Consider the following 27439-nt stretch of genomic DNA (forward strand, 5'->3'; position numbering starts at 1 on the left):
AGCTCGACTCATCCTTTTCTTTCATTAGTGCATATCTTTAGTGGGTCTACCCTCCCGAGGAGATAATAACTCTTAGGCATTAAGGCCGATGAGAGGGGAACGACCCAAGTGGGAATGGCTAACGCAAAGTACTCCAACCCACTATAAAATAAATGTTATTTGATGAAAATCAAGTCAACAACAGTGCTCAGGAATAGCTCTCCTCCATACCTTCGGGTATATCAAACCTTGGTTTTCAAGGTTGGGAGACCTCTTAATTGAGTATTATACCTTGAGTCGCCGAATGGATCACTTACTAGTTCCGGTTAAATTAGAAGCTACCTGATTAGCCTCCGAAAGGGTGATAATATTTGTGCAAGAGAGATAGTAACTCTCCCAAGACACTTGCCATATCGTGCCCCCATTAGCATTTGGAGTCCAATAATACGGCGTTGAGAATCCATTATGTGAGAATCAACAATCGTATTCTGATTACCTATTGGGTGTGTACCTAAGCTTGCAAGCAAAGGTTTTCTCTCTAAGCCAACTTCCTTAGGTAGCATAATGTGCTTGAGATCAATTATCATATCATGTGTTTGTTTTGTCTTCATCCCTAAAATAGAAAATCAAACATTTAAAACTAGAAAACATAAGCCAAACATCAAACTTCAATGATAAAAAATATAGCCAAACAACATTTTTTACCTCTATTATGTCTTGAGTCGTATGAGATTGTGTTTTGCCATATGAGCCTTCTTGTTTGTCGTATGTTCTAGAAAGTTTTGTCATATGGTTTAGAAAGTTTTGTCGTATGAGGTCTTTGGTTTATTGTTTTGCTCAGTAAGTTTTGTCGTACGAGTCCTCTATTTTATCATTTTTCTCAGTAAATGTTTTCTTACGAGGCCTCTGGTTTATCATTTTTCTCAGTGGGAATTGTCGTACAAGCTTCTGCATTGTCATATGAAATTCCTGATTTGTCACATGGGCTTGTATATATTGTTGTCTGAGGTTGCTTAAACTATCATACAAATTTATGTCTCTGTTGGTCCAAAATGATCTTCTTGCGCATCTTTTTTGGGTCTATCCTATTTGCTCGGTCAATTTGCAGTGATCATAAACACCTGTCATTTATCATTTTATGCTTGGATTGTCTTCTTGGTTCTCTTGGTCAAGTTATCATCTGTCAAATTAGATTCTAAAGCTAAACACCTCAATATTTTCAAGTACTCACCCTCAACAAGTTCAAGATCTAAACATCTCAAAGTGCATCATCACCCTCTTTGATAAACTGATCACCGAAAAAATAGTTTCTCATCAGGATCTATCATCCTTTATCATGAAACTACAACATTTGGTCAGGATAATCTTGTCCCAGACCGTAGGATATATCGTTCCTATTGGACTTGGTTTTTATCAAATCATCATCATTGCACTCCAAAACCGAAGATCGAAAAACTTGCAAACTTTTAAACACTTGAACCATCTTTTCATGTCATATCACTCTATCAAATTTACATTGATAGTTGATCACTTATCAAAACAACTTTTAGACAATTGAATCCTAGCACAATATCTAACACACGTGTATGCTCATTTTAACTAGAGCTCAGAGACGAAAGATCGTTGAGATGGAAATTGAAACATTGGAAATAACTGAAGAACATAGAACCATGGAACACGAAGATGAAATACAAGTTGAAGAAGAAATAATAGAACAACATGTGAGAGACATAAAAAAAGATCCCCAATTCGATAAATTTATGGATAAAATATTGGAGGGAGACAAAGAAAAATACTTCCTAATGTTAGCAAGAATTGGTGCTACACTCCCCCAAGATTTTGATTTGAACAAATTGACACAAAAGAAAAGTGACCCTCCTAGTAATGAACAATATGAAGATATTTTTGGTCTTAAAATGAATGACACATCAATTCCTAGTAACACTAGAACCAATGAAGAAACTTACATTCCCAAAAGAGATGAAGTAGACATTCTAAATACCGTTCAACCAAATGAAGCTACAAGAAGGACTAGAGACGACACAAGAAGAGATCCAGATCCTCCTAGAATACAAAATCACGGTTATGCAAGAACAAATCATGTTTAAAATCCTATCACAACTCTCACGCAACAACTACAAACAATGCAAACAAAAATTCAAGATATACAAAGAGGAAATGTTAGAAGATACTCACTTCAAGAAATTTGTCCTTATCCATTCGACATAAATATAAACATGATACCATTTCCTATAGGTGTTGAAACTCCTAGATATGAAAAATATGATGGAAGCACTGACCCTCAAGATCATATATGAGAATTTTGCACAATGAGTATGGAGTCTGCACATGAGGATACCTACTTAATGAGATTATTTCCAAAAAGCTTAACTGGACTAGCTATGGAATGGTTCTCCAAACTTCCACCTAGAATCAGATCTTTCTCAGAATTGGTGGCTAAGTTTGTTTCACAATACTCTTACAACATACAACATGAAGTAACAATTCTAGACCTATGTAATGCCAAACAAAAGAGTGGAGAACTTTTCATGACATTTTTACAATGATGGAGACGGTTAGCTTCACGATACCCTTGTATAGTGCCAGAGTATGAAAAAATGGACATATTCATCGACAACCTAAATTATCAAATGAGTTATCATCTAAAAATTCAAGGAAATCAAAGTTTCAGAAAGATGATTGATAATGGAATTAGAATGGAGGAGGCCATGATAAAGAAAGGTGAGTTGAAAATATACAAAGATGAAGTTCATCCTCCTGACAACACTAATTAAAACAATCACAATGATAAGCCAAAGTTTTGGAATAGAAATCATAATATCGTCAATGATGGAATAGTGGATAACAACAATGTGAAACCAAAGCAACCGGTTTTTTATTTATCCCATCACTCAGCAGCGGCTCAACAAAACAATCATCACCAAAAAGCCACTATCAAAAATTTCTTTCAAAGGCAATTCACAAAGATTGGTGAACCCCTTGGGTAAGCACTAAAGACACTTCTTGCAAACAAATTTATTACTTTACCAGAAGAAAGGAACTATGAACCTCAAGTAAAACCATCTTGGTGGAATGATAACCATTATTGTGATTTCGATCGAAACAAGGGACATCACACATATAATTGTTAGCGGTTGAAACATGTCATCCAAGATTTGATTGATAATAGAGTAATAACAATGGATGGACATACAACAAACAAATCTCATATAGCTTTTAAAACTATGGTTCCAAACTATGAGAAGGGTGAATCATCAACAACAAATAATGGTAAGGGTAAAGCGAAGGTAAACTACACTCATACATATGATAATGTGGTAAATGTGATTGTAGTTAAAGAAAAGAAAAATCAAGAACCCGCTCATGCTATCAAAAGAAGAAAAGATAAATTTGTTTTTCCGGGTCCTACAACAAACACATCATCCACTACCAAACAATACAATCTAGTGGATCAATTACGGAAAACACCCTCCCAAATATCCATCTTCAAACTTTTAGATATTTCACCTGCACACAAAGAAATTCTTGAGCGAGAATTAGTAGGTACAATAGTGTCTAAAGATCTGGATATAGATCAATTCCAAACCATGGTGGAACACCTCACAACTCCTCACTGCTTATCCTTCACTGAAGAAGACAACATGTCCCTACAACATCCCCATAATGCTCCCTTGCATATCGAAGTCATCATTCATAAGACGCGAGTTAAACACGTCCTAATAGATGGAGGAGCTGGTTTAAATATTTTCTCTTTGAGTCTAGTCCATGCTTTAGGTTATTCAGAAGATGCAGTTGATCCCCGAAAAAATATCACCATAAAAGCCTATGATGAAGAAGAGCGTTCTTCTAAAGGAATTGTGATGTTAACCATCAGAGTGGGAACTTTGCAAAAAGACATAGCAAGCCAAGTTCTAGACTTAGACTTACCATACAATATACTCTTAGGAGGGTCATGGATACATGAAATACAAGCTGTGCCATCAACATATCATCAATGCTTAAAGTTTCCCTACAATGGGTAGTAAATCACAATCTCAGCAGATTCAAATCAATTTCAATTTTGTAGTAATCTCAAACCAACTCAAGAAGTCATTGTTCCTCATAATAGAGAGGCATCATCTTCAAACACACAATCTAAAGAAAAATCATTTGCCTCAATTTTGTCAAGTATGGAAAAACAAATGCAGCTAAGAGATCGAGGGAATGGAGAATATTCAATATCACAATTACCACTTTCTCCTAAATCCTTTGCAAAACCATCAAACTCTAAACAACAACCAATTGTAAAATATCTTTCGATATTTGATGGAGCATTTGTTAGTGGTCAAACCTTATCAGAGGAAATAAAAGACAAAGATGTGCTATAGTGGCTATACAAGGATGAAGAAGTTTAACAAAAGATCAACAATGTCCGCATACCTACAAAAATGTACGGAAAAGGATTTAACATTCTCAGAAAGATGGGATACATTGGAATGGGTCCTATAGGGAAAAGAAAAGAAGGTATATCAGAACCTATCCAACCTTACACTCAACAAGCTACAGATAAAATAGGCTTAGGGTATGGACAATTCACTCTACCATAAGACACATCTTTTAGCCAACAACAAGAGGAATATGAAAACAGACAAGAACAACTGGCAATTGAAAGAGAAGAGACATCAGCTAAGCAGCAAACACAAGCAAACATGAAATGGGGAAAGAAGCAAGCTTCAAATCAACAGGAAAAACAAACTAAAATCACCTCTCAAGCAACATTAACTCTTAATCAAAATAAGCATGAACCTACTACTAATCAAGGAGAGCTCATAGAAAGGTTGACATAACTCAATCTTAGTCCCAAAGAGGTTGAATATGAAAGAAGAAAAGATATAACAAGAAAAGCTGAAGAAACAAATCAAATACTATATGAAAAAATCTGTAGATTGTAGGCTGCAAGTGATACAAATTTTAATGAATGGGAATGGGATTCCTATCACTTTGAAGAATCAGCTAAAGAAAATTTCTTTGAAGAAGATGTAGGAGTCTATGTAGTTCACACGTATGCAAGGAAAACGTTAGGAACTAGTTCACTTGAAACAAAATCACATTCAGATGACTTGGACTTAATCGAGGATGATCAGGAACTTCTTGTGCGAGGTCATTTTGATGAGGGTACCATTCTAGACATTGAAATACATATCAAAAACTTTGACATATCTATCATGACCCTGGATACCCTCGAAACATCCCAACCTGAGGACCCCCTACCTCTAATCCATGCCGAACTTATTGATTGGGAAAATGAAGGGCATACTCCCATTGATACCTTTCCAAATGACCATGCCATATCTATATATCTTAATACAATCTAACCCCCAACAACTCTCACCAGGAATTTCAGCAACGCATCTTCTAGGTGAGTGGGTGCCAAATCTCCTAGTCGCAAAAAGGAAAATAAAGAAAACAATATCAGGTCTAATGCTGAAAACCATTTCTTGGCAACATTAGATCAGTAAAAAGTAAAAAGAAAGGACACATCTAACAGTGAAAACCTCCTCGAGGTATCCGAAGATGGGAGATTTGGCACTTTACCTGCACACTATCAAGAAAGGTCATCTATTTTGATCAAACCAACAGAGGTAGTTAACATTGGGACAATGGAGCAACCAAAGATCCTGCATCCAACCACTTCTCTATTAGAAGAAGAAATGAAATAATGTATAGAATTTATGAAACAACAACAAATCAATTTCGCTTGGTCATATGCAGACATGCCAGGGTTGGATCTAGAGCTTATTATGCATCACTTGAATGTTAGTCCCCAAGATAAACTAGTCAAACAAATGTTAATGAAAATGCATCCACATATCGCTCTCCTCGTCAAAGAAGAACTAAATAAATTCTTGGATGTAGGATTCATCAGACCTGTAGCAAATCCTCAATGGGTATCCAACATCATTCCTATTTCAAAACCAGATAAAAGAATCAAAATATGCACAGACTTCAGAGATCTTAATAAAGCATGTCCAAAGGATGACTTTCCTTTGCCTAACATTAATATAATTCTAGATTTAACTGCTGGACACTCCATGTTTTCTCTAATGGATAGTTTCTCCAGATACAATCAACTTAAAATAACACCTGAAGATCAAGAAAAGATGGCTTTCACATGCCCGTGGGGTACTTTTTGCTGGAACGCCACGCCTTTTGGACTAAAGAATGTAGGTGCTACATATCAGAGAGCTATGACATCAATATTCCATGAAATGATGCATACATTCATGGAAGACTATGTCGATGACATCTTAGCAAAATCATACAACAGAGAAGACCATATAGGAATACTAGAAAATGTCTTTGATAGGTTAGAACAATATAAGCTACGACTCAATCCCAAGAAATGTGCCTTTGGTGTCACTTCAGGAAAGCTATTGGGATACATTGTTTCAGCTAGAGGTATCGAAGTAGATCCAGCTAAGGTAAAAGCAATCATGGAGATGGCATCTGCCAAGAATATAAGTCAACTGAGATTACTCCAAGGAAGACTCCAATCAATCAGAAGGTTTGTTTCTTAACTAGCAGATAAATGCCAACCATTTACTCATCTATCGCATAAAAATGTTCATTTTAAATGGGACCATCAATGTGAGGACGCGTTCAACAAGATCAAGACATATCTCATGCAACCACCTATCCTAATGTCAAAAATTCTAGGAAAGCCATTATTACTCTATGTATCGACCATCGAAGCATCATTAGGAGTTTTGCTTGCACAACAGGATAATGAAGAAAAATAACGAGGCATCTACTACATCAATAGAACATTAGTGGGATATGAGATCAACTATTCTCCAACAAAAAAAGCATTCTTGGAGGTAGTTTTTGCTTCTCAAAAATTAAGACACTATCTACTATCTCACTCCATCAAGTTGATAGCTAAAATTGATCCATTAAAGTATTTACTCTGCAAGGCAACATTAACAGGATGATTAGCAAAATGGATCATGATCCTGAGTGAGTTTGATATTGAGTATGTTGACAAAAAAGCTATAAAAGGACAAGTCATTGCAGATCAACTAGCCGAGGCACTAGTTTAGGATAATCATCCTTTACAGATTGAGTTTCCTGATGCTGATATCCTAACAGCCACAACAAAAACATGACAATAATACTTTGATGGTTCATATACACAATATGGATCAGGAGCAGTTATTCTATATATCACACTACAAGGTCAGACAATCCCAAAAGCATACAAATTAAGCTTTCCATGCACCAACAAAATAGAAGAGTATGAAGCTTTGGTAACAAGTATCAAAATGGCTATAGAATGGAACATTACACAACTTCAAGTGTTTGGGGACTCTCAGCTCATCATCAATCAAATCGATGACTATTATCAAACAAAGGACGAAAATTTGATGCCTTATAAAAAGATGGTTGATGATATCAAGAAATACTTTATAGAAATAAATTTCTAGCATATTCTAAGGAATGACAACAAAGAAGCAGATGCCATGGCTACACTTGCTTCTCTCCTTCAGACACAGGAAAATCAACAATTATGAATTCATGGTAGAAAAGTTGTTTTACCCTGGTCATAATTGTCTTGATTCCCAAACTATCTGTCACCTTGTTGGGCATGATTCCTCCCGCTACGGCAAAACTTACACATACTTGAAAGATAATATCCTCCCTCCTAGCTTATCAAAAAATCAAAAATGAAATTTTATTCGCCAATCCTTCCATTATACTCTCATCGCAGATACCCTATTTAAATGAGGTTTAGACTGTACTCTTTTAAGATGTCTTGAACAAGAAGAATCTGAGAAGGCCTTACATGAAGTCCATAATGGTATTTGTGGCACTCATTCAAGTGGTCTTACCCTTTCAAAAAAACTCATATGCTTGGGCTATTATTGGCCAACTGTGGAACGAGATTCTTTTTAGATAGCTAGAACATGCAAACAATGTCAGATCCATGGGAATTTGATTCATGCACCAGCACAAGAATGTTGGGAAAAATGGTGTCTCAACCTTGCATTTATGTGAGGTTACTATTTATAGTAAGTTTTTATTTGAGCACGAAATGGTGCGAAACTCTCCCTGAAGCTTCTGGTTGGCTAGATAAGCATTCCGGTAAAGTTGCGTCGCAAGGTCACAGCTAGTTTTGAAGATATTAAAGTTTTCGTCTTGGAGGGGTGCAATAAAATGTTTAAACTTAATTTTGGGCACTTTAGAGGCTCCGAAACGCCCTGAAAAGTTGCCGTAACCGGCAAAGCTGGTTACGAGGTGATAGAGCACTTCGCGAGCTTTCCAGCGCTTCAAACGGTTCGTCAATCGGACACCCGGTTCTCAAGTTATGGCCTCCGGAAGTTTGTACTCCTGAAATAGGAAAAATAATTTGTATCGGATACATAAATGAGCTATAAAAGGGAGCGACACGTGTTGATGTGTGCTTTAACATGTCATAGAAGGGAGATAAGGTCGGCTACACCTTATTGGGTGGTTTTAGCCCATGGTTTTGTAATACCGTTTGATGGTTTCTTGTATTGTATCTCCTATTTATGAGGTGTGTGAGATAGAGGTTGGGTGTAAGAGTCTTATGGCTATTGAGTTGCCTCTGAATCTCTGTTTAGTGCTACTCCTGCGAAGAGCTTGCTCTGCAAGTATTTTGTAATCTGTTTTTGATTGCTGAATAAAATATTGAGCTGCTTTTGGAGGGTGGGGTTTTTCTCCCGAAAGGGTTTTCCCCACGTAAATCACTATGTCGTGGTATGAATGCTATTATATCTATTTCTATTTTCTGTAACTGTTGTAATGATCTGAAAAAGTTTTGCATTACCCTCCTCTCAAGGTTAGTGTAGGAAGTTGTTTCCGCTACTTAACTTCCTTACAAGTGGTATCAGAGCCTGATCACCTTTGGTTTCAATTGTGGGCAGTTGGGTTTTTTGAACTAATCCAGATTTGAGTGGGAGCTTGTGCAGAAGACACTTTTTGATCTTGTTGCAGGAATATTCAGATGGCGAGTTCGTCAGGGAGAATAGAGGTGGAGAAATTTAATGGAAGTAATTTTGAGATGTGGAAGCTGAAGATGGAAGATCTGCTAATAGATCGAGATCTTTGGGATGCTGTTGATGCGAATGTCCAAAGGCCCTCAGATCCTACTGCGGCAGCTCAGTATGATGTTATGGACCGAAAAGCCAAGGGTCTAATCAGACTGTGCCTGGCAGACTCTGTTCTAATCAATGTCCATGAAGAGAACTCTGCAAAGAAGCTATGGACTAAGCTTGGTGAGATGTATCAAGTGAAATCTTTATTAAATCAAATTTTCTTAAGAAAGAAATTGTATTCCTTGAAGATGGAAGAGGGTGGACGAATTGCAGACCACCTAGAAGCATTCAATATGATTGTGGCTCAATTAGTATCCGTCGGTGTTAAGATGGATGAGGAGGAGAAATGTCAGATCTTGCTTTGTTCTTTGCCTGATTCGTGGGATTCTCTTGTTATGGCTATCGGTAGTACTTCTGTTGTTTTGAAATCTGAAGACGTGGTGGGTGCCCTACTCGGTGAAGAGATGCGAAGGAAGGTATCCATCAGTTCAAAGGAAGCCCTAACCGTTCGTGGAAGACCTAAGGAGAAAGGCAAGAAGAATGAGAAGCGCGGCAAGTCCAAATCCAAAGGGAGATCGAAATCTCCTGGAAAGTCCAAAGTCATTTGCTGGAATTGCGGTAAACCGGGTCATATCCGTAAGGACTGCAAAGAAGAAAAGAAGAAGAAAAAGAAAAAGTTTGATTCTGATTCTGAGTCCGACAAGGAAGATGGCGATGCATTTATTGCGGCTTTGGCGACTCATGCAGGTAATGATGCCTGGCTAATTGACTCAGGTGCATCTTTTCATATGACTTCCAATAGAGATTGGTTTTCTGAATATGAAGGATTTAATGGAGGTAAGGTGTACCTGGGTGATGATTCACATCTAGACATTGTTGGTCGAGGTAAAGTTAGAATCAGGTTTTCTGATGGTAGAATAAAAAGGATTAATGGTGTGTTGCATATCCCTGGATTAAAACGAAACCTGTTATCTGTGAGCAAACTAATAGATGCAGGTGTGCAGGTAGTCTTTTCTGAAGCAGGATGTAAGATGATTAAGGGTGCTATGGTAGTTGCTAGAGGTGTCAGGTTTGGCACTTTGTATAAGCTTGAAGCATACACTATTGAGTGTAATAGCACTTCTGTAAAAAGTAAATCTGCGGATACTTCACTGGAAGATTTGAAGGTTTCACCTTCAGCAGATGGAAATGGTTTTTGGGTACCTAAGGGTGCTCTTTCGTCTGAAGCAAAGTTACCTGCAGAGAAGACTATGTTATGGCACCAGAGACTTGGCCACATTGGAGAAAAGGGTCTAAGGACCTTGAAAAATAAAAACCTTGTTGAAGGTTTGAATGATTGTAATCTTGACTTTGATTTCTGTGAGCATTGCATTTATGGAAAACAAAACCGCGTTCAGTTTTACTCGAGTTCTCATAAAACTTGTGGTGTTTTGGATCTTATCCATTCTGATGTGTTTGGTCCAGTAGATGTCTCTTCGATTGGAAAATCCACATATTATGTTTCATTTATTGATGATTTTAGTAGAAGGACATGGGTATATTTTCTAAAGAGTAAATCTGAAGTTTTTAGTCGTTTTAAAGAATTTAAAGCAATGGTTGAGTTGCAGACTGGAAAGAAAATAAAATGTTTGAGAACTGATAATGGCGGTGAGTTTTGCTCTAATGATTTTGATAGATTCTGTAAAGACTGTGGAATTAACAGGCAGAAGACAACTCCGTATTCTCCATAGCAGAATGGAGTTGCAGAAAGAATGAACAGGACACTGATGGAAAAGGCTAGGAGTATGTTGAGTGGTGCTGGTCTCGAACAAAAGTTTTGGGCTGAAGCTGTTGCCACTGCTTGCTACCTGATTAACAGGTCTCCTACATCAGCTCTTGTTGACAAAACGCCTATGGAAGCATGGTCAGGTCACAAGCCTTCATTGAGACATCTTAGAGTTTTTGGTTGCGAGGCATATGCACATGTGCCAAAGGAGAAGCGAACAAAGTTGGAGAACAAGGCTGTGAAATGTATCTTCATCGGGTATAGTTATGGTGTGAAAGGATACAAGCTTTGGGACCCTGTTGCACAAAAGGTAATTCACAGTAGAAGTGTTATTTTTAGAGAAATTAAGTCTCCTTCTGTTACATTGCAGCCAGAACAGACTAAAAAAGAAGATGTGATTCAACTTCCTTCTACACCTGAAAGAGTTGAATCAAGACCCCTAGATAGGCAAGAATTTGAGGAGAGCTCATCTAGCTCTGAATCTTCAGAAGAGGAGGAAGAACCTCCAACTCAGCTTGTTCGAAGGTCTACAAGACATAGACAACCACCTGAAAGGTATTCACCTGATGATTGGAGATGTATTTTTGCTCTGAATACTAGTGTGGATGAACCAAAATCTGTAGAAGAGGCATTAGGTATGAATGATGCAGAATCCTGGAAGATTGCTATGGAGGAAGAAATGGCAGCGTTGAAAAAGAATGATACATGGGATCTTGTACCATTGCCTGAAGGACGAAAACCTGTTGGTTGTAAATGGGTGTTCAAGAAAAAGATTGGTTCAGATGGAAGCATTGAGAAGTATAAAGCAAGGTTGGTTGCAAAAGGCTACTCTCAGGTTGAGGGTGTTGATTACGGTGAGATATTTTCTCCTGTTGCAAAAATGACGTCCATTAGATTTTTGCTTTCTATTGCTACTGCTTATGATTTAGAGGTTGAGCAAATGGATGTGAAAACTGCTTTCCTTCATGGTGATTTGGAGGAAGATATTTATATGACACAGCCGGAGCACTATGTGGTGAAAGGCAAAAGTAATTTGGTCTGTAAATTGAAGAAATCTTTGTATGGCCTCAAACAAAGTCCTAGGATGTGGTACCAGAAATTTGATACATATGTGTTGAGTTTGGGATTTGAACGTTCTAAATCAGATCACTGTGTTTATTATAAATCTTATGGTGATCATTTCTTATTCATTGCATTGTATGTTGATGATATGTTATTCATTGGCAAAGGGAAAGGTATGATTTTAGAACTGAAGTCTCAGCTCGCTGCTAAATTTGAAATGAAAGATCTTGGTGCAACAAAGCACATTCTTGGGATGGAAATTAGAAGAGATAGGGCAAACAGAAAGCTATGGCTAGGCCAGAGTAAGTATGTGAATTCAGTGTTACAGAGGTTCAACATGCAGAATTGTAGACCATTGAGTGTTCCTTTTACAGTTGGAATGAAACTATCTGTTTCAGATTGTCCTACATCCCCATTAGAGATGGAAGACATGAGCAGAGTGCCTTACCAGAGTGCAGTTGGAAGCTTGATGTATGCTATGGTCTCTACTAGACCAGATATTGCCCAAGCAGTGGGAGTACTTTCTAGATATATGTCTAATCCTGGTAGAGTTCATTGGGATGCACTCAAAAGAGTCTTCAGATATTTGAAGGGTACTTTAGAGTATTCTTTGTGTTATCATGGTAATTCAGTTGGAGACATGACTTCCCTTGATATCCATGGTTATGTGGATTCAGATTGGGCATGTGATATTGATAGCAGAAGATCCACCAGTGCTTATGTGTTTACTTTGTTTGGTGGTGCAATTAGTTGGATGAGTAAGCGACAGGCTGTGGTTGCTTTATCCACTACTGAAGCAGAGTATATGGCAGCTACTCATGCTTATAAAGAGGCCATTTGGCTTAAGAGACTGTGTTCAGATATTGGAATAAAACAAGGTACAGTGACAATTTACTGTGACAGTCAGAGTGCAATTAGCCTAGCTAAGAACCCGACATTTCATGCCCGGACCAAACATATTGATGTTCAGTATCATTTTGTTAGAGATATGGTCGAAGATGGTAGGGTGAAGCTGGTTAAGGTGGACACTTTGATGAATGTTGCAGATGCTTTAACTAAGGCTGTGAGCACAGAGAAGTTCAGATGGTGTTCAGAGTCTATGGGCCTTATGGCCCCTAGCAATTGATTCATTGTGTTGACATTCCCTTCCGCTCATGCAAGGTGTTCGACAAGTGGGAGATTTGTTGGGAAAAATGGTGTCTCAACCTTGCATTTATGTGAGGTTACTATTTATAGTAAGTTTTTATTTGAGCACGAAATGGTGCGAAACTCTCCCTGAAGCTTCTGGTTGGCTAGATAAGCATTCCGGTAAAGTTGCGTCGCAAGGTCACAGCTAGTTTTGAAGATATTAAAGTTTTCGTCTTGGAGGGGTGCAATAAAATGTTTAAACTTAATTTTGGGCACTTTAGAGGCTCCGAAACGCCTTGAAAAGTTTCCGTAACCGGCAAAGCTGGTTACGAGGTGATAGAGCACTTCGCGAGCTTTCCGGCGCTTCAAACGGTTCGTCAATCGGACACCCGGTTCTCAAGTTATGGCCTCCGGAAGTTTGTACTCCTGAAATAGGAAAAATAATTTGTATCGGATACATAAATGAGCTATAAAAGGGAGCGACACGTGTTGATGTGTGCTTTAACATGTCATAGAAGGGAGATAAGGTCGGCTACACCTTATTGGGTGGTTTTAGCCCATGGTTTTGTAATACCGTTTGATGGTTTCTTGTATTGTATCTCCTATTTATGAGGTGTGTGAGATAGAGGTTGGGTGTAAGAGTCTTATGGCTATTGAGTTGCCTCTGAATCTCTGTTTAGTGCTACTCCTGCGAAGAGCTTGCTCTGCAAGTATTTTGTAATCTGTTTTTGATTGCTGAATAAAATATTGAGCTGCTTTTGGAGGGTGGGGTTTTTCTCCCGAAAGGGTTTTCCCCACGTAAATCACTGTGTTGTGGTATGAATGCTATTATATCTATTTCTATTTTCTGTAACTGTTGTAATGATCTGAAAATTTTTTGCATTACCCTCCTCTCAAGGTTAGTGTAGGAAGTTGTTTCCGCTACTTAACTTCCTTACAAAGAACTTCACACTTTGGCTACAAATTCATCCAAATTCATCCTTGTAGCTACAAAATATTTCACAAAATGGATTGAGGCAGTACCTCTCACAAATATCACAGGAAAACAAATTCCTGCATTTATCTTGAACTAAATCATCTATCGCTATGGAATACCCATGACCATTATCACTGATAATGGACAACCTTTCAAGAGTCAAGATGTACAAGAGCCATTTGAGAAATTCAAGATCCAACACAGATTTTCCACACACTACTATCCACAAGGGAATGGACAAGAAGAAGCATCAAACAAAAATATTTTAAAAATCCTCAAAAAGACAGTGAATGATGCTGGAAGAGATTGACATATGCAATTAAATCCTGCTCTATGGGCCTACTGTACCATTATCCGCACACCAATAGGTGCCACACCTTTATCTCTTGTTTATGGATTAGAAGCAATACTGCCAATAGAAGTAGAGATACCTTATCTATGAGTATCATTAAAAGGTCTTATTCTAGATGAAGAACAGTGAGTATCTAGACCGCAGGAGTTAGAATTGACCCATGAACGAAGACAAAATGCCTTTGATAATTTAAAGGTATATTAGCAAAGTATGTGCCAAAGTTATAATCATAGGGTAAAACCATGAGTCTTTCAAGTTGGGGAACTAGTACTAAAAGAAAATCCATGCAATCAAGCAGATCGAGAAAAGGAAGGAAAGGTCGAACCAAACTGGTTAGGTTCGTTTGTGATCACAACACTATTTGGGTCAGGAGAATACCAAATATCAACATAGGATAAAGGTCAGCTCAAAGAACCCATCAATAGCATGCATCTGAAGAAATCATATGTCTAAAAAGCAAAAAAATCCAAAAAAAGTGAAAAAGTAGAAAATCCAAAAAAAAAAAGTGAAAAAGCAAAAAATCCCCCCAAAAGTGAAAAAACAGAAAATCCCCCAAAAATCAAATATGAGAAAAAGTGTAATAAAAACAGATGGTGAAAACTAGGCAAACAGGCGCCATCTGTTAGCTAGCTCTTCCATATATTAGTTCATGCATCCTTCCGCTTGCATTCATTCAATGTTGTTCATATCCATAATAAAGCCTTGTCCATACGCATGCATCCTGGGTGGCTTCTCGCCATGGTTTGGATCATTGGGTATATCATAATGAATTTGTTTCTAGGCTTGGGGCAAAATCCTGCACCTAGCTGGGGGATTTTTTTTTTTATCATTTTGAGCTTAATCAAACAGGTAGAACAACAGTTAGACAACTCTTATCAATCAAAAACTAAGACACATCCAACATTGAACATGAGATCAAAATATCAACCATCAAACTATCACAAAATCAATATAAGCACATGGATGATATCTTTTGGATAATTATTTTAACATGATTATTCAATTTTTCTATCTTAATTTTTGCTATCATGATTTCTGAGTGACTCCAGGATGTCTTTGACTAGAGAAACAAGGAAGGAACATGATATTTTTCTTGTCTGTTGTCTGTAAATTAATCATTAATATGTGCAAATTTGTCTCGGGACATGATCATCGGAGTATCATTGAAGACATTTTTGATTTGTGTATTGAAATGATTAATACTACCTATTTTACACAAGCAACACTCAGGTCATCTTGGTTAAATTATACCTCGATGCTTGTGCTAACTTGCCATATCAAAATCCAAGAAAGTCATGCTGAGTTCATCATGCTTTAATTATACCATCGATGTTTGCACTTACTTTCCACATTTAAAAATCTTAATGATGACAAAATGCAATAACCCAGTGACTGATCCGGTCATCGCATTGCATTTCATTCTTGCATGGGTTCCCACATGCTCATTTTATCCAAGGTTAAATCTATCACAGGAATCATCAAGGTATCATTATAAGTGTATACACAATCAAACTGATGACTTATCTCTATCCAGATATTATTGACTCAATGAAAATCTTATACTATTTTCCCCTCAACAAAACTAACATAAGCTTACCTAAATTTCCTGCAACTTGATATCAACAAACTGTCAGTTCTTTACCCAATCAATATCATCAATTCTATCAATCGATCACATCTCATCTATTATATCATGTCTTATATAGGATGTATCTTTCCTAAAACCAGACGTTTTGATCATGTCTTATACAGGATATATCGTTCCTAAAACTAGACGCTTTGATCGTCTTTGTCTTATACAGGAGGTGTCATTCTTTAAACCAGACCGAATCTTGATCTTATCAATCTAATCAGTCAATCTTTATCAATAATCAAGAACCAGATCACCGTGATCGTAGAACTCACATTTTCATCAACCACAGTTGCAGAAATCAAATCATTTCTAATCGAGATATCATTTTTGCAAAAATACAAACACTCCAAAGGTCAATTATCTCAATTGATCTCCCAAGGGGGCATCATCGTATCAAAATTTATCAATCAATAGTTGGGGCATCCTATCGAACCAATATCATCATCAAAATGAGATTATCCTCTGAATCAATGTGTCATCACATCTTGCTTCAAAGAGGGGCAAAATGTATACACCTAAAAATGGTCTGAAGATAATTAATTAAATAAACAATTATTTAATTAATCCCCCTTCCTAATTTAATTGAATTCATTAGACAATTTGATTAAATTCTCCCTATCATCTACATATTAATAAATCTAAGGATTTATTTAATAGGTTCATTTCAATAATCCCCTTTGATTAATTAATTCAAATTAATTAATCCTCCCCCCATCTTCAATCAATTCTTCTAATCCTCTAATTAATTAAAACAAATCAATTTATGAGTTGTTGAGAATTAATGTCTTTTCTTATTCTTTGAATTTTTAAATTCAAATTGTCCACATGCCTCCTAACTCCTAACCATCCCTCTAACCTATCTCATTCCACCTAACCTTGGGTTTGCCTAACCCTATCCTATCTTGCACATTCTAACCTCTTTATCCTAACCTCCTATGGTGTGGATATTTTCTTCTTGAGACACATGGCACTTTGGCTACATTTCTCCTCTCTTGGACACTTGCCCTTTTATGAGAAAAGCTCCTTGACACTTGTCACCACAAAGATGACAAGTGTCTCTTCCTCCAACCTCTTCTTCAACCTCCTCCAATTTCACCCTTGATATCTTCAGACTCAATCTCGACCATTGATTCTTTCCACCTCACCCCTGGCCTTGGAAATCCTATAAATATCCCCCATTTTGGAGCAATAAGGATTCCATCTCATATCAATTTATGCATGGTTACTATAGGCATTTTCCATTCTAGCATATCATTTGAGCATTGTTATTATAGGCAATTGCATCTTAAATCTAGTTTAATTTGATCATTTTTCTAGCATAATTGTCGAATCATGTAGTTTAATCAATCTCTTTTCTCTCTTAATTGCATCATCATCATATCTTAATCATGCTTATCATTAGCTTAATTAGTCTCTTGGATCAATCTAGCATAATCAATCTCATCTTTTCATATCATTATCATTTCAAATCCTCCATCTAGGTGTAGTTAAGTAACTGGGATTGCTTATCCAGATCTGAGAGAAAATCCATACTCGCATCTCTTAGGAGGTGATAGGTCGCTTTGTCATGGTTCATCTTTGTTTTCTTGTGTTTGATAACCATGCTTGTAATGATCTATTGAGTGTTTTGTGTTGTAGCTATAGGTATCACACATCACAGGCATGATAGAAGTTAGTTTTATTCTTTCATATTCTTGGCTTTCTCCAACATGGTATTAGAGCCATGTATACGTGTTCCTTCCTATATCAATGTGATTCTTACGTAAATCCCTGTCAATAGAGTGCCATAGAGAAAAAAAGACAGCACCATCATGTTCAAAAGGTTTAGGAAATGAAAAAACACCTTTCATTTCATCATTTCATAATTTTTATTTTCTGCAAATTTTTTTCTTATAGGAAAAAGTTGTAAAACATTTTAGCAGAGGGCCAATTTTCCCTCTTCTCATCTACTATTTTGATTAGAATTGCAAAAAATTTGGCCTATTCAGCCTATTTGGATGCATTTTAGCTATGTTTTGCAAAGACTTTGGCAGTTTTTACTTATTCTTGCAAGCAATTTGTGGCCTTCATTAGCCTTCTAGCTGGTTTTGTTGCATTGATTGGAATATATTTCTTCTCCATTTTCTGGTGCCACAACCTCCACTACTAAATGCCCAAGCAAAAATTTTGGAAGATGTGTAGTATAATGGATATTGAGTCTCTTATGTCAAACATAGGATGTGCCCACTTCTAAATTTTGGAAGCACCATCAAAAACCTCCATATCTCACTTTTGACACCAATTTGTAATATGATTTGTAGACAACAAAAGGTTATAGCAATTTACATTGTATGCAATGGCCTTCATAATTTGCCTTGGTGCCTACATCTCCCTAATTCATTTTCTCTAGTTTATTGGATTTTAATACCTTATAATTAAATTTTCTTCTATGAAGAAGCTAAATGAACTATTATCCAACGTATTCCATGCAACCTTTATCTTTTTTGTCATTGTTTAAATTTTCTTTCTATCATTTATCAAATGAGAGTGTATGATACCATCTTGTAGATTTGATTATACGATTGAGGATATTCATCTTCTATTTGATGTGAGCTTCAATGAAGTTACATAATCATTGGATCTTTCTCTTGTCCTACCTACATTAGCTTCTAACCTGACAAATTTTGCAAATATTCACGAGTTTAATTTGACTCAATTATTATTTATAATAGTATTATATTCACATCAATTTAGATATCACCGTCTATCTATGGTCCTCATTCCTGAATCTTCTATGTTAGATGAAGCATCATATAAACATTTCTCACCTCACATCATTGTATTGGTGATTAGTGAGCTTTCATCATGGGAAATATTTTAGTCTATATTTCATGTGCATAATTCAGAGGCTTTTATAGTACTTTAGTTTCTTCCTAAGTGGAGAAATGTTTCTCATTGATTGTGGATCAACTTTAGCATCTAGTGTTGAGTATCCATCAACACTATATGCATAATACTGAGGAGAGGCTACATGGTTTTTCTTCTCCTATCAGGTTTGGGACATGAACAGTTTCCTCACATGAAATTTATTACTTCATACTTTTGGAGGGGGGGGGGATCACACGATCCCTTAATTATCTCCTATAGTAATAAAAATACTTTTGATTTTGTTATAATTAGTCCTTGGGGGTTCATCATGAGTCTTTCTATCACTTCTCTTATTCACAATTGTACATTTCATTCATAATTTCTCTTTTGAAGAGGATTTTCGTTCCCAACAGGTTTTCTCCTTTATCACCATATTATGATAGATTTGTACATTAGTACCTAATATGGTGTAGTAGTTGGGACTCATCATCTTGCATATATTACTCCCTAATTTACACTTAAGGGGGTGCATTAGTGTAAAAAAATTCATTATGTACTTAGTTAGCTAATCACCTTTCTAGGACTGACTTATTCACATCTAGCTTAATTTTGTTTAGGCTATTTCACGATTTTGTCTTACTACATAAGATTGAGACATGTGTTCCTACTTTGTGAGACACTTAGTGCATTTAAATTTGACACTTAGTCACACACTTGTCAAGTGAGTTCACAAGTGTTGTGCCTTTGGATGGATAGATGGAGTTTCACTCCTACCTTCTCATCTCCTTGAGTCCTTACCTAAATATATGAAAAGTTGATCATTGTTTATTTTACACTCTTTGTATTATATTATATATTAGCCTATTGTGTTTATTGTTTCACTAGTGGAATTTATTTTATTCATTTAGATTCTTGTATTTCTCCAAAGCATAGACAATTTAATCTGTTGGAATCCAAGAACATTGAGGAGGGGGGGGGGGGGGGGTGAATCAATGTTCTACCAGAATCTTCAATTTTAACCTTATTATAACATGCATTCACCAAACGATTTATCGGTACACATATAATTGAAATAGGTAAAGAAATCAATGCACCAATCACACAAATTAACACCATAAGATAGAGAATTTATACGTGGAAAACCTCAAAGAGGAAAAACTATAGTGGGAGTTGTGACCCACAATATCAATCCATTGGCCATATGAAAAGATATTACATAATATGGGGACCTACACATGTAGGAAGGCTTACAACCTAGAGCACACTATTCAACACAAAGGAGTCTCACTGAATACAGTCACATTGAATAAGAAAACATAAGATTGAACTCATCAATGCATCTGTTATGCCTGATAGAGTTCTGGTTTAAGCTCTGACTGTTCCGGTTCTGAAAAACCTTAAACCCCTACCAGAATAACCTCTTACATAAATGTCCTCATATACACATGATCTTTGCATTACTCACAACATCAACATTCCTTATTACAATCATTTCCATCATATCCTCACATATCCTAACATATCACAAAATGATCTAATCAACTGACCTATATACCCTTACAATCCTTCATGACTCATGTCGGCTTACATAAATATTATAAAATGATTACATAGCCGATAGCTAGATCTCCCAATGATGTTGGCCTCTAATGTCGGTACCCATAGAATCCTTTGTACTAGTGAAGATACCTACCGGTGTCAATGAAGTGTCTGTCGGTGAAGAACCAAACCAAGGAATGAAGCTGGAACATGTTTCCATCAATGAAAAAATATGAAACCAATCAAATGAGTGTCAATTGACAATAATCTCCCTCTTTGGGATTGATGGCAACACTCATGAAAAATGATAATGGTTTCCATCTGCTAGTTTCACCTTGAGACTTCTCCCCCTAAGCTGAATGTACAAATACTCCATATCTCCTGATGTCAAGAATATATTTTTCACCTATACCTCCCCCTTTGACATCAATGCCAAAAAAAAACCAAAAAATGAGATGAAGAATGAAATTTTGTACAAAGAATGTGTCCCAAAACACTTTACTGAAGCTAAATATACTTGAAAATTTCTGGATAGGCTTTCTCCAAAAGTTCTAGATAAGTGTCCCAAATGGATTTGAATGTGCCGGAAATAGATACAAGTCCATTAAGAATCTGAGCATAGGACTCTTTCTCCTTAAGCTCTGTCGGTGTGGGCTTACCAACCACATCAATGCATTCCTTCTTATGTACACTCAAGAAATCCAACTAGGTACTCACCAATCCTCTGAGCCCTTTAGCTCTCCTTATGATTTTTTCCATACTGGATAAATCTTTTCCAATGTCTGTAACATCTTCCAGAACCTCTTCTCAGGGCTTAAGCAATATTTTCATGAATTTTTCCTACCCCTAAGGCATCTGCCTTAGTTACTAGATGAGCTTCCTGCCGATGCAAGAGCAACTTCCTCTACTGATTGAGTAACTAGAGCACTTCCATCTACTAATTGATCATCTGACTTCCTGACCCATTTCTTGATATGATCTTGCAGGATTTCATTGACCTTTTCTGTCCCTTTATCATTTGATCTATCATTGTTAATCGGTGGATTTTTGCTTCTACAGAACTTAGCTATGTGTCCAATCTTGTTGCATGCAAAGGATGTAACATTGTTCTTTTGAATTTCTTTGCTATAACCAGCTTATAATTGCTTGACTTTCATTGATTAGCCATATGTCCAATTTTTCCACATGCATGCCACTTAACATTCATTCTGCAATGTTCTATCTTATGACCATACTTATTGCATTTAGAACATTGACCAAGAGTAGAATTATAGTTTTGATTTTCTTTATTTCTACATTGCCTAGCCATGTGACCAAATTTATTACAAATAAAGCATCTACCATTTGTAGTACCAAGGCTTTGACCTTGTTCAAATCCAAGTCCATTGGAATCTCCATTTTGTCTTTGTCTTTTCAATAATTCATCGAGCTGTACTGAACTAACCTTGAATTTGTCCTTGTACTCACTTGCTATAGTTAGATCATCTCTTAGAATTATCATTTGTGTTTCAAGTTCTTGTTCATTGCTTTGGGATTGCACTAATTCTATTCTCATCATATCATTTTCATGAGCCAACTGAATGCATTCTTCATATTTGTCTTTCAAAGATCTCTCAAGATTTTTCTTCATTCATCTCCGGTCTTTAATCTCCTTTGACATCCTCATAGTTAGGGCTTTCATTTCATTCCTCATGACTATATTCTCCTGTCTCAGCTTCTGACATTTTTCATTAAGGGCATCTTTCTCTTCACTATCCTGATTTTGTAGAAGTTCCTTCCTCCTAGCTTGAATAGATGACAACCTCTCTTGTAGGATAATAATGAATTCCTTGGCAGAATTCAATTCATCTGGTAACTTCAAGTTCCTCATCCTTTCAACATCATAATCTTCAAGTGCTACCTCAAGTTTCTTCTCCATACTCATAATCATGGATTCCGGATTCATGATCTCCCTCAAACTGTTAGACTTCCTTCGAGGCACAAGGCTCTAATACCAATTGTTGGAATCCAAGAACACTAAGAGGGGGGGTGGTCAATCAGTGTTCTGTCAAAATGTTCAATTTTAACCTTATTATAACATGCATTCGCCAAACGGTATACTGACACACATATAATTGAAAGAAGTAAAGCAAGCAATGAACCAATCACACAAATTAACACCATAACACAAAGAATTTATATGTGGAAAAATTCAAAGAGGAAAAAACACGGTGGGATTTGTGACCCACAGTATCAATCCACTAGCCATATGAAAAGATATTACATAATATGGGGGCTTGCACATGTAAGAAGGCTTACAGCCTAGAGCACACTGCTCAACACAAAGGAGTTTCACTGACTACAGTCACTTTGAATAAGAAAACATAAGACTGAACTCATTTAATGCATCTGCTATGCTTGATAGAGTTCTGATTTAAGCTTTGACTGTTCTGGTTCTGAAAACCCTAAACCCTAACTGGAATAACCTCTTACATAAATATTCTCATATACATGATTGTTCACATTACTCACAATATCAACATTCATTGTTACAATCATTTCCATCATATCCTCACATATCCTAACATATCACAAAATGATCTAATCAACTGACCTATATACCCTTACGATCCTTCATGACTCGTCGGCTTACATAAATACTACAAAATGATTATACATGTCAGCTCTATACGTAAATATCAAAATGAATTGCCGATAGCTGGATCTCCCAATGATGTCGACCTCCAATGCCGGTACCTATAGAATCCTTCCTACCGATGAAGATATTTGTCGGTGCCGGTGAAGTGTTTGTCGGTGAAGAACCAAACCAAGGAATGAAGCCGAAACATGTTGCCATCAATGAGAACATATGAAACCAATCAATTGAGTGTCAATTTCCAACATAGTCAAGTATATTTAATTGAAAATATACAAGGCCCTAATGTTTACAGTTTGGAAAATTAATTTCTTACAATAAATATATAAAATTCTGTTAATTAAACTTGAGCTAATTTTTGTATTTAATTTATTAAATAATTTAAATTAATTATTAAAAATTCATTTTTTAGTGTGCTAAATATTATGGTGTTGCTTATATTTTTACCTTAGAATCTATGAATTAACTATATTCTTTATTTGTTTAGTGAACTATCATAGGAAAATTAATCTTCGCACTTGTGAAAGTGAATTGACATATACAATGGAGCATGTACTCATGGAGTAGATCTAGGAGAAATATGATGACTAGAGTTTTCTTGCCTTTGTGTATTCAATGTGACTCTACAGAAATTGTATTTACAAACATTATTTTCTAATTTGGTAAGGGCAATTTTTTTGTCAATAATGCTCTTTTTTGGTATAGTATAATACCTTTATCTAAGAATGATTAAAAGTAGAAAACAACCATGTAGTATGTGTTGAAAGATAGTACATGTGAATAATGTAATTATAATGCTCAATTATGTCACTATGATTCTCTCATGACCATTATAGATGTATCTTAGATGCTCTTATGAATTAAGTTTATTCCTTAAATATGCTGCCCTACCATGTGATTTGAAACACTTCACACTTTAGTCAACCCCTAACAAGTAGTAAGGGAGGGGAAACAAGGGCCCAATTTAGGAAATTCAAAGTTAAAAGTTTATAGTTAAAATTTGTGCTAATAGAAATGGATTAGCTCAATTATTGATGTGCAACACTGATAAATTTAAATAATAGAGATGCAACATTAAATGATCTACATCTTAAAAAGAAATAACGATAAAGATAAAATATACCATCTCACATGCATAGTAACACATATTAATAAACAACCTAATCACCATAAATCGAACTAGATAAAATATTTTATGTAACTCTATTTCATTGAGGTTAACCAGGTGAGATAATTAGGTGAGATGAAAAGACTGATTACATAGGTAAGCACTTTACATGGCACTAGAGTTTGATTTTGCAATGATGTTCAAATTGTATTTCGTTTGTCACTTCTCACATGAAAGGGAAAGGGAAAATTGCATGTAGGAGCACACTTGTTGATGCATATTTACCTATCATTTCGCATTATCGTTCTGTAATATTCATATAATATTCCAATGTTGCATCACATTGTTTGCATTGTTCACATTGAACAAGAGCGTAGATGCCAAAATAATATTAAAGAATAGATGCCCACCCTTCAACTTAGGTGACAAGATGATAATCAAACAAATGATTCAATCCAATCGGGCTTCTTAATTTATATTTTGCTATATTATAATGCATGTCATCGTCCAACTATATTTTGAGACATGTGATAAGCACGAAGAAATTTCTGGCATCTAAGTTTTAGGAGTATTGATTAAGTTTTAGAAAAAAACAAGAAATTGAAATGTATCTTTTCATAGATGATTTACAATATATGAAATTATCTCCTGTTTCATGCAGAAAAACTCTGAAGTGACAGATATTTGTACAATACGTGTTGGTATTAAACAATCTGATCGATTAAACTGAGACCAAGAGCATTCTCGATTTCACAAATATCTCTTTGACTACTAACAAAAAGAATTCACAATAACATTGGTGCTCACTGTATCAAAACATAGAAGTTTTAGTCTAAATCAAGGCGTGGTTGAAGTAGATTTATTTTACAAAATTGACGGAAATAATTGATGTGGGAACCAGTTTTTTAGCTACATGAGATGAGATTAAGAAAGAATATTTATAGATGGCCCGGTCAAAAATATCAGGCAACTATGCTGCTGTCTTTTCCCATGATGATAGAACAGAAGTGCCTGCATACAGTTGGCTAGAAGTTGACAGGGTTTCACGCCTATCCTCCTTTTCAACCATCCACAGATAGTATGACGTCAATTATAGACTTGAGTTTCTGAAAATAATATCTTTAAAAGAAAAAGAAAACCTGACACGATAAGTCATTCGCTCATTCTGGTGGTAAGCAACTATTCTAAGTAATTTTAGCTGTTGCTTGGAGGATTTGTTCTCTTTGTTTCACACTCATTTTTGGTTCCCTCCTAAATGTAATGTCTTCATGTTTAATTTTTTATTATTGTGATGGTAAAATTTATGTCTTTTATTTTTTTCCTTTGTTTTGGAAAGATTTTGGTTCGTTTCTTCCTAACACAATGACTTTTAAATAATGTATTTTCAAATAATGTATTTTTACATAGAACCATTGATAATCTAAATTTAAGATAAAATTGAATGTGTTTTATAGACTTGTATTTAATGCAAAGTATTGAGTTTATAAGTTTCTCTATAATTAGATCGAAATCGACAAATATTTGTACAAGACGTATTGCTATTAAACAATCTGATCGATTAAACTGAGACCAAGAGCATGCTCGATTTCACAAATATAACAAAGACTTTTTGACAATAACCAAAAAAATTCTTAGAAAATTTTCCAATCTCGTGATTGATAATAACATTGGTGTTCACTGTATCAAAACATGGAATTCTCAGTCAAAATCAACGCGTGGGTGAAGTTGATTTATTTTCCAAAATTGACGGAAATAATTGATGTGGGAACCAGTTTTTTAGCTACATAAGATGAGATTAAGAAATAATATTTATAGATGGGCCAGTCAAAAATATCAGGCAACTATGTTGGTGTCTTTTCTCTTGATGATAGAACAGAAGGGCCTGCATACAGGTTGGCTGGAAGTTGACAGGGTTTCACGCCTATCCTCCTTTTCAACCATCCACAAATAGTATGACGTCAATTATAGACTTGAGTTCCAGAAATAATGTCTTCATTTCATTTGTTCTCTTTATTTCACACTCACTTTTGGTACTCTTTCAAACCTTAATGTCTTCATGTTTAATTTTTCATTTTGTAAAATTTATTTTTCTTTAATTTATTTTGTTTTTAAATTGATGTTCTGGATTTTATTACGAGTCTATTCTTTTGGTTAGTTTATTGATTGTTTATCAATTTTTTTGAATTGAACATCAATGATCTTGTATTTAAATATAAGTGTTAGGTCATTAGTTTTCTATCAAAAAGATTAAGGATCCTATCACTATTGTGATAGCGGAAATTTTATGTCTTGCACTTTTCCTCTTTATTTTGGAAACAGTTTGGTTTGTTTCTCCCTAATATTAGAGTATAAAACAATGTATTTCTACACATAACATCTCTTGTTTTCACCCTTTTATGATTTTATGATATTCCAAATCTATGATGAAATTGAATATGCTCGCTTGACCTATGTTTGATGCAAAGTGTTTAGTTAATGAATTTCTATATAATGTGATTTATTCTAATAATTAGTTGATTATAGGTAGTTATATGATTATACCATTTTCTAGTAGTACTATTGATGTATGTGTGCAAGCTTATATTCTCTGATAGGTAAAAGTACTAGGAAGGAGAAGTATGTCTTAGTGCTTAAGTGTTCTAAAATAATCTAATTATGTGAATAATCAAATAATAAATTAAATTAAATAAAAATAAATGAACTAGTAGCTTAATTTATTTAACTATATAAATATGATTATATTTACTTGGGTAAATGCACAAAGTTGCGTCCAATCCCACGGAAGTCTGCGGGTTGGGAAAAGAGACCGCTAGAAATGGGTGCCCGAGCCATTGAAAAATGGGCGCTCGAAGCTAAACGAGTTCGAGCGCCCGAAGCTAAACGGGCGCCCGTTTCTGGAATGTATTTTTTTAAAAAAAAACAAACCATTTTCCATCATTTTCACTGTTTGCAAAACAGGTAAATGTTTCAGAGGAGCACGGGTACCCATTTTTTTCATCCTAGTTGACCCCCCAGACCATTTTTTACCTCCTTCCAGGTACGTAGTTTTATTTATTTTATTATTTTTCATAAAAAATGTTAATTTATTGTTATTATTTTTCAATAAAAAAATGTTAACTTATTGTTATTATTTTTCATAAAAAAAATGTTAACTTATTGTTATTTTTTAATTTTAGTGTTTTAAAGTTTGAATTTTTTTTTTTATTTCATTTTATTTCATGTTTAAAATAGTTTTTAGTTTTTAAATATTGCTAAAAACATGAATAGTAAAAACTGTAGGAAAAAAACAAAAAACAAAA

The 27439-nt window shown here is 35.6% G+C and overlaps 1 protein-coding gene across 1 annotated transcript in view; it reads left to right on the forward strand.

The window, feature by feature from the left end:
* The window catches only part of LOC131067573 (uncharacterized), an 86622-nt gene that overhangs the window by 19047 nt on the left and 40136 nt on the right, over positions 1-27439 (forward strand). The gene's annotated exons all lie outside the window — the stretch shown is intronic.

This window comes from Cryptomeria japonica, chromosome 7 (assembly GCF_030272615.1).
Source record: "Cryptomeria japonica chromosome 7, Sugi_1.0, whole genome shotgun sequence".
Taxonomy (NCBI): domain Eukaryota; kingdom Viridiplantae; phylum Streptophyta; class Pinopsida; order Cupressales; family Cupressaceae; genus Cryptomeria; species Cryptomeria japonica.